Source organism: Suncus etruscus, chromosome 4 (genome assembly GCF_024139225.1).
Source record: "Suncus etruscus isolate mSunEtr1 chromosome 4, mSunEtr1.pri.cur, whole genome shotgun sequence".
Taxonomy (NCBI): domain Eukaryota; kingdom Metazoa; phylum Chordata; class Mammalia; order Eulipotyphla; family Soricidae; genus Suncus; species Suncus etruscus.
Genome location: NC_064851.1, coordinates 144,134,265 through 144,143,308, shown reverse-complemented (window position 1 = coordinate 144,143,308; position 9,044 = coordinate 144,134,265).

The window sequence follows — 9,044 nt, the reverse complement described above, 5'->3', positions numbered from 1 at the left end:
ACTCAAATACTGTGAGGATCAGAGCTTACTCCTCCTGGCTCTTTGCTCTGGGATCACTCCTGGCAGGGTTAGGGGAACCCTATATGTCAAATCCTGGTTGGCCACATGCAAGGCAAGTACTCCACAAACAAAGTCAAAATAAGAAGCAATGTAGGGCCGGGGTAGAAAAGAATAAAAAGTTTTACAAATTAAGTGATTCAGCAGGCATTACAGGAGTGAGAAGCCATGGCAATGAATTTCAGAACAACTTAAATCATTGAGGATACTTCAAAGACCAGTTGTACAGTGATTCAGCAATCCATCTTTGACTACTCTATTGCAATCAGGTAGGGCAATTTGATATGACCCATTATGATATGATAAGAAAATAGAGTAGGAGAGGCCTAAAGCAGGTCGAGTGTTCACTTTGTATGCAGCCAACCTAGTTTGATACCTGGTACCCAGATGGTCTGGTACCCTGAGCACAACTTGGAATAAGCCCTGAACACTGCTGGGTTTGCTCAAAAACTAAAAGAAAAAAATGTTTCGGAGAAGGAATGTTCACTCTTCACTATTCTGGGTGTTCCTTTCTTTTTTCTTTCTTTGATTTTATGAGGCACACTCTAGTTCCTGGAGTCAGCTGCCTCCCAACTTGAGATGTAAATTTTTTTTACTTTGTGACAGTGTTCTTTCTTCTGTAGAAAAGCACACTTTCTCTTTTGGAAATGATTTACCCTTCTCTCTCTCTCTCTCCTCTTTTACATTTGATAAGTAAAATTTATTTGCTTCATGATTTGTCTTCTCTTGAAATTCTCAGTAAAATAGAGAACAAACCTGGGAACCCTGAGTCCAAGGACAGGAGTGTAATATCCAAATCATTTAAAAACCTCTTGAACTGTTTTGAGTTTCAACCTCTACACATGAGGTCCTATGGACCCTGCAGGAGGACAACAATAGCCCTCTCTCATGGTGCCTTCCCCAATTGGCCCCACTTTCCCCAAAGGCAATAGTGAGAGGAGTGTCATTTCTGTTACTTCTCTGAATCTGAGAAAAAATGAAAATAAAATAATAAAAGGTGGTCACCATGTAGCCATGAATTGAGACAAGTCATTCTCAGTTTTGCATTAAGACTCAGAGCAGTTCATCCAGGTTTAAATTTTATTTGAAAGACAAACACTTAACCTTTGTTCCCCTTTGTTCCCCATGTAGAGTTGTTAATTTGGCTTGAAGCACCAACATAATATATGTCTGCACTCTCTAATGTGCACTTTCTTCCATTGCTGCTGGCACTTTACATTGTATTACAAAGTAATGACAAAATATGAGTTGTGTTAAAAATCTGACAGAAGATATGAAGCATAATTTTCAAGGAAAAGAAGGAAGATATTATGAATAACTTCACTAGTTCTAAGGGGCTTAGTAGGAGCATTTAAAGGTGTATATTATTAATTATTTTGATCCTTGCATTTAGATGATACATTAAAAGGAGAATATAATATTAAGCTATTGTCACTAAGATAAAGTATGTTTTTTTGATAAAAGATTATTGAAAGTTATTCTTGTCTGTTACTCCCATGAATGATAGGATGAACAAAGAAACTGAAATCAATAAACAAAGAAAGGAAAGCGAAAGCCGACTGAGTTGCATTCTAAAACATAATCTACATCACAACAGGAGTACATTAATTTTGAAGAAAATTAGCAAGGTTCTGTTAACAGAATAATGAATAGTTTCAAAGGTTTACCATATCAAAAAGCCCTAATTGTGTTCATTAATTCCAGACCAATATTATTGTGGGAAAACTAAATGTGAACAAAGCAATAATATGCCTCATATTCTCAGAACCCTGCTCAAATGCTTGCTATCAGTTACACTTACATTGTAATGTCCCATTTTAATTACTGGCTACTTAGTGGATATAGCAGTCTTTACAGATGAGGGTTATCATAGATATAAATGATGATTTTCAAGGGCTGTATGGGAAGAGGCTTAGAAGACTGTATATGACCTTATAGATCAAGATATAGATTTACTAAGAAAAGGAAAGGTAATATAAATGAAGGATGTATGTAGTGAGTCTAAATTTCAATTTATTGTACTTCAAATACAACAAAAATCTAGATTCCCAAAGAAGCAGATTTATATAATTCAGTGGGAAAATAAAATTAGTCAAATTGGTCATTCGGAAATAGTAAGACAAAATGTCCCAATGACTGGCATTTTCCCTTTCCAAACTGGTTGTTTTGGCAATATTAGACTCAATATTGATGTCTGTGTTGTGGGGGAAATAAGTTTCTCTGTTGCAATTTTTCATTTTTAATAATATTAGTTCAAATTTCTCCAGTGCCTTTTATTCCATTAGCTCAAAGCACTTTTCAAACCACTAATGAATTACACTTCCTGACATTCCAGCAAGGCAGAAAACATGCCATCCATTTTCATTGTAAAATGTTTCGCTTCTAGTAGCACCAGCCATTAGAGAGTAGTCACAATTTTTAAAATATTTTTTAACATTTTCCCACTTTCTCATTTTATGTGCTGCTTCATAGGCAAATCTCAAATATTGAGATGTTTAATGAGTTAGTACAAAAAAGAGAAAGGTCAGAGCTTCAATCGTCAATAATCTTGCCTGTCCTAAATTTTAAATTATCCTAAAGAAATTGATCTACTCAGCTCTCTGAATATTCAGGGGGAAAGCAAAGAACAAAAGAAAGATGCTCACCCCCCACTTCAGTTTCTTATCATTAGGCATCTCCGTTATCCTTTCAATATTCATAAGGCTGAGACATAAAGCACTGAAAAAAGCAGGTTGGGTGACAAACGTGATTTCCCAAAACTGAGTGAATCATTGACAACGTCATCCATTACACTAGGAGAATGAAAGAAATCGCAACAGAGAATTATGTTAATTTTAGGTCCATTTAAATTCCGAATCCCTTCTTTGTAGAAGTATGTCTGGAGTGACTCCTTTGAGTTTATAAAGAAATGAAATAAAATGAGAGTCACAGAGTGAGTCAAGTTGTTCCCACTTTTTCAACAATCAAATACTACGTTTTCTAAAGTTAAAGAAAAAGCTTCTTACCAAAATAAAGAATGACTTCTCTATCCTGCATCTTGATATTATTAAAATATAGAAATAGGGCCCGGAGAGATAGCACAGCAGCGTTTGCCTTGCAAACAGCCGATCCAGGACCAAAGGTGGTTGGTTCTAATCCAGGTGTCCCATATGGTCCCCCGTGCCTGCCAGGAGCTATTTCTGAGCAGACAGCCAGGAGTAACCCCTGAGCACTGCCGGGTGTGGCCCAAAAAACAAAACAAAACAAAAAAAATAATAATAAAATAAAATATAGAAAATAATCATAGTGTTATCTTTTGCAACTGACTTCCCACAGTTACTGAATTTGAGCCTTCATTGCTAGAAAATGGCCCACTTTATTGTTCTCAAAGTATATAGGTATTCCCCTCCCCAAATAGAAAAAATTGGAGGAGCGCTATATCCCAAGTAATAAATTATGGCTCCCCAGAGCCCAAAAGAGCAGCTTTCTAGGCAAGAATGTGTGTGCCTTGGGGGGTGGGGGTGGGGCTGCAGTTCAAGTATAGTATAAACATCTTTCAAATGTCGTTATTTCTGCTTTATGGTCACACCCAGCAGCGCTCAGGGGTTACTCCTGGCTCTATGCTCAGAAATTGCTCCTGGCAGGCTCGGGGAACCATATGGAATGCTGGGATTTGAACCAATGTCCTGCATTCAAGGCAAATGCCTTGCCTCCATGCTATCTCACTGGCCCCTCCTAGATTTTTCTAAATCAAAACTTTGTACTCTGTTGTAGGGATATTTAAGTTATCAAATTATCATATATATTTAATATATGAAATATATATATGTATATTCACTGTCAAATGGTAGCATAAATGCATACTATAAAAGCTATAACATGATCTTTTAAATTCTAAAAATTTATCAATCCTGCTTTGAATTTACAAATGTAAGGAAGGGTCAATAGTGTAGCCTGTCTTATTGTATAAGGTATTTCAAACACACCTACACACACGTATGCAGAAAGGGGGAAAACATTTTCTAAACGTCTGCATTCAGCTGTAGTTACTCCCCACTAACACCAGATGGCCTTCCACAGCCAGTGTTCACTAAGATTCCCCCCCACCCCCTTTGAAATACAGTGAGGGATATTTGGAATGCTGCAATAATCATTAGTTGCATGTTGTGGGCATTTGCAGATGTGCATATCTGCAAACTTTAGAGCTATGGAAAGGCAGATTCTACCTATAAAGTTCTTATTTTCCTAAGTAGTTCAGTTTACTGGTGAAATTCTGTTACATCCTTGATATCCATAATAATACCCTTGGGATATAGAAAAACATTCCTCATTCTTTCTTTCTGATTAGCAAATATCAGTGAGATTACATAGAGATAAAGTTTATGGCTAGAGAAAATCAGTAAAATGTAATAACTAAGATAACAGGCATTTGGGCCTTAGAAATACAAATAAAAATTACATTAAAATTAAAGTATAAAGTCGCTAATTTGTCTTTTTCTTTTCTTTCTTTCTTTCTTTTCTTTCCCTTTCTTTTTTTGTTCTTTTGGCCACACCCAAAAACTAGGGGCTACCGTTGATCGGGGTGATGCTCTGGGGTTACTCCTGGCTACAGTCCATCCTAGGCTAGCACGTGTAAGGCAGATGCCCTATGGCTTGTGCCACCGCTCCGGACCCCAATTTATCATTTTCTATCTTCTCTGTGACATTACTTTCAAAGAAAGATCAGTCTCAGGCTCCCAGAAAAATATGTTAAGACACCAGCATAAAATATACTTTACTCTCTTTATCATTTTATTTTATTTTGTTTGGTTTTTAGAGCTATACCTAGCCATTTTTAGTCCCATTTCTGTGCTCTGGGATCACTTCTGGCAGGGCTCAGAGCACTACAGTGCCTTATTTTATGTACTGGCTCTCCAGTCTCTTCTTGTTTATACTTATACTCACTTACCTCTCTCTCTCTTTTGCTCTCTTTCTATTATATTTAGTCCACATTCAGTTGTGCACCTGGATCTGAGCTCAAGGTTCACTCCTGGCAGGCTTGACAAACCATAAAAAGTGCCCATCAACTACATGTATTTTTTTTTTAATTTTATGTTCCCTAGAGGATACTAGCTCTGGAGTATAAGTACATGTGATACTTTGCTCAATATTGATTAATACAGTAACTGAGATATTTCTTTCACATTGCACCTCAAACTCAATATGAATAATCAGAGTGCTAAGAGAGCAGGGTTAGATGAATTTCCCCAGAAAGGTTTTTATTCATACACCTTCAAATAACCTCATTGGCATAGCCTCTCTTATAAAGCACATGTGCAGACTTCTCCAGTTCATTTTCTACAATTATATCAAGCAGTTAAAATGATTTCACTAAGAATTTTCTGTCACTGGCAAGGTTATTGCTTCAGTCAAGGTGAAATTTGTTAATTTAATGATACATGATTTGTTCAAAATAAGAGCAAAACTTTTGCCTAATGTATAAATTTTATACCATAATTATAGCTGATTTGCAAAGATCTTAACTTTTAATGTTCATCTGCTTATTATAAACAAATGCCATAGTCACTAACAGAATGCTCCCACTGGACAGAGACCTTATTTTCCTGTATTGCATCACCTGTGAGATTTGGCACAGATTATGCAAGTTTTGAATCAAGACTTTTTGTTCTTGATGAGAAAAGAGAAATTGGATGTGTTAAATGAATTCAATGATTTCCTACATTAAAATGGGATAAGGGCCTGGAGATATCATACAGTGGGTAAGGCACTTGCCTTGTTCATAGTTGGCCAGATTTCATTCCCTGGCACCTCCTATTGTCCCCATTAGGAAAGATGTCTGAGTGCAGAGCCAGGATTAAAAATAAAAAAATGAGATTTTAAAATAAACCAGAGCTAAAAGGGGCTTGGGGGGGCATAGTACTTGATATAGCTGTGGATAAGATTTCATGACAGAAAAGAATTATTTTCCCATCAAATGCTCTGAATTCTAAAAATCATAACTAAAGGGAGGTGTCACTATGACTACACAATCTGTATATGTACTGAAACTAGAAGAAGCTAACTGAAATTAAATCAATATATGCAATAACAGAAGGGTGGAACATGAAGATGTGATTTTAGTATATATATTATGTGTATATACATCTATAAATATATACACACAATAGAATACTATATAGCTCTAAAAACAATGAAGTCATGCAATTTTCTGCAACATAGATGGAACTGAAAGATATCACTTTAAATGAAGTAATCCAGAAGAGGAATAAATACAAGATGACATCAAATCATATGTACTATTTAGAATAACTGGATGAGTGAATGCAATGGTTTAAGTGAGGGGATACCTAGAACCTTTCTGGTCACAGAATCTAGTGAAAGAAAACAGAGATAGAATGGAAGTAAAGAAAGACAGATGTGAAATAACTAGGGGCAAGGGGCAAGGAGATTCAGGTACATTGGATATCCAAACCACAGAGTTAACAACACAGAAATCATAAAACCCAAACTTTAACAACTCTTATGATAGCAGGCTGAGATGGAGGTATGGGATGGACCCTGGTTATAATGGCAGAAGGAAATTAATACTGGTGGTGAGGTTGGTGATAAATAATTTTATGTCGACAATTTAATTATTAAAAACTTTGTAAATAATGGTGTTTTGTTTTATTTCTTTTTACGTGTCCCTTAAGTCTTTTGCAATAGTCTGGGTTCAGAGAGATTAAATCTGGAGAACAGCTTCAGCCGATGACATAGTCCTGGAGTTTGAAAAATAGTTCCCAGCAGTCGCATTTCAGGAAATGTCCTCGGAAACTAAGTCGGTAGCAAGCAACATAGTGAAAGGAGGTGGGGGAAAAGAAACCACCAAGAGCAAATCAGCGGCAGTGGCAGCTTCTTCTCAGGCTGAGGCAAGGCAGGCTGTCTTTTCACTTTGGAAGCTGGTTGGCATTTGTCTTGGGTGGGGGAACATTACGGTTCCTTAGGAGTTAAGAAATGAGGATAAAAAGGGTTACATGGGGGAAAATAGCATCTGGGTTGAGAGAATTGAGGGCTAGAAAAAGATTTGTAAAGTGGTAAGAGGGATTATATATAACAGGAGGAAAGAGAATAAACAACATAGACAGACATGTATATTACAGACGAACATTAGACAGACATTGAGGTGACCAACACATACACTCATGCGCACACATAGACACTGAGGATCGATTCATGGGTTACAGCTAAATAGCTGACTCAGGTGAAATGGGTCAGAATGCTTAACAATGCAAAGCTGCAAGTCAGATGAAAGGTTTTCCATTTTCTAGGCCAATCATCATTGGTGAGGTAAACTTTAAGCGATAGGTAATGAGCACTACACCATGAAGAATCGTCTACAGGGCCTTGATCATCCAAGTTCCTTTCCTAAGAGCAAACTAAAATCATGAGCATTATGGTATAATGGTATGCTACCTATAATTGAAAACAGGGTGAAATAACAAAATCAATGAGTGAGCTCTGTAGCAGGAGTTTATGGCATGCAGTTGCATATTCCATTCCTATCTGTGACATAAACATTAGATTATATTAGCAGGCATAATCAAGTAGAAAATGAATAGATTAGAATTTTTATCGTGACATTATCTTAATGAGCACTGTCTGCTGAGTCTAATATAGTATAGCATTGCAGGGTGGAATTAGGGTGACCAACCTCTATCTCCAAGTACCACTGTGGACAGAAATATCAAGGAGTTATTATAGACATAGTAAAATAAGACATTAATACTTCATAGAACAAGCATTATAGTGGAAGTCCATGTCTTCTAAATGCATTCTGCACCAAATTTCTATAGATAAAAGCATCAGAACATTATTTTAGACATCTATAAAGAATAGGTGATTGGACAAGTGCTCAATCTAAACAGCTGCATCCATTGCTGAAAGCCTCTTTGATATATAGAAAAGAATACGAGTTTTTGTATTTCTTCTCCTCCACTCAATCATGGTGTTTTAAGTAAAATTAGGGGGAAAAATGGACCAGAGAGATAGCACAGCAGGTAATGCATTTGCCTTGCACATATCCAATTTGAGTTTGATTCCTGGAATCCCATATGGTCCCCCAAGCCCACCAGATGTGATTCCTGGGTGCAGACTCAAATCAGGAGTAACTCCTGAGTACAACCAGGTGTGGCCCCAAAACAAAAACAAGACAAAACAAACAAAAAACAAGAGTTGAGTTATCATAAATTGACTCTATTCCCAAAAGAGATATAAACCAATTCATAAAACATTATGGCAAGTGGCCATGTAGTTGAAAGCTGACAATCTCTGGAGAGGGTAGACTAAGCCACACCCTGGCAAAGTCATGCCCACTGCACCCATCACACACAATCTCCACTGAACAATGACCCTGCTTCACCACTCATCTATGGCTCACTGCAGAAGAAAGAATTTGATCAAAATTCCAGGAATGCTACTATTTGGTTTGACATCACCAAGACTTTATTTGGAGTGAGTTCCAGCCACTCCCCCTGTCTTCTCCTGCTTGGAAGCCCTGGCAGCCAAAAATATACCCCCCACAAAAGCTATACTATCAGCAAAAGTGTTTGGAATTCCTTGACTATAGAGCTGAATTTTTTTGTTTAATACTGTCATCCCCATAGGAACACACCAATTTAGACAGCAATGTGTATCTGAAGCCACCTAATGTTCAGAAACAAATGAAGTAACAGAATGGTCAAATAGCAACAAAAACTTACTAAATTGTCTGACAATAACCTCCTTGGAGATACAATAATTTTCAAATATTTTCTGGTTGCTGTACTCTTTAATTTCCTCTTCCTTTTTGTTTCTTTTCTTTATTTAATAATTTTGCTTCCACTTGCCTGGAAATAAATGTATTATGATTAACTATACCAATAATTTGATACATGCACTTTAAATAATTAAATTAAATAAAAAAAGAGTTATAAGCATAAATTCAAAATCTGGTACTCAAACATATATATACAAATATATATACAGATAAC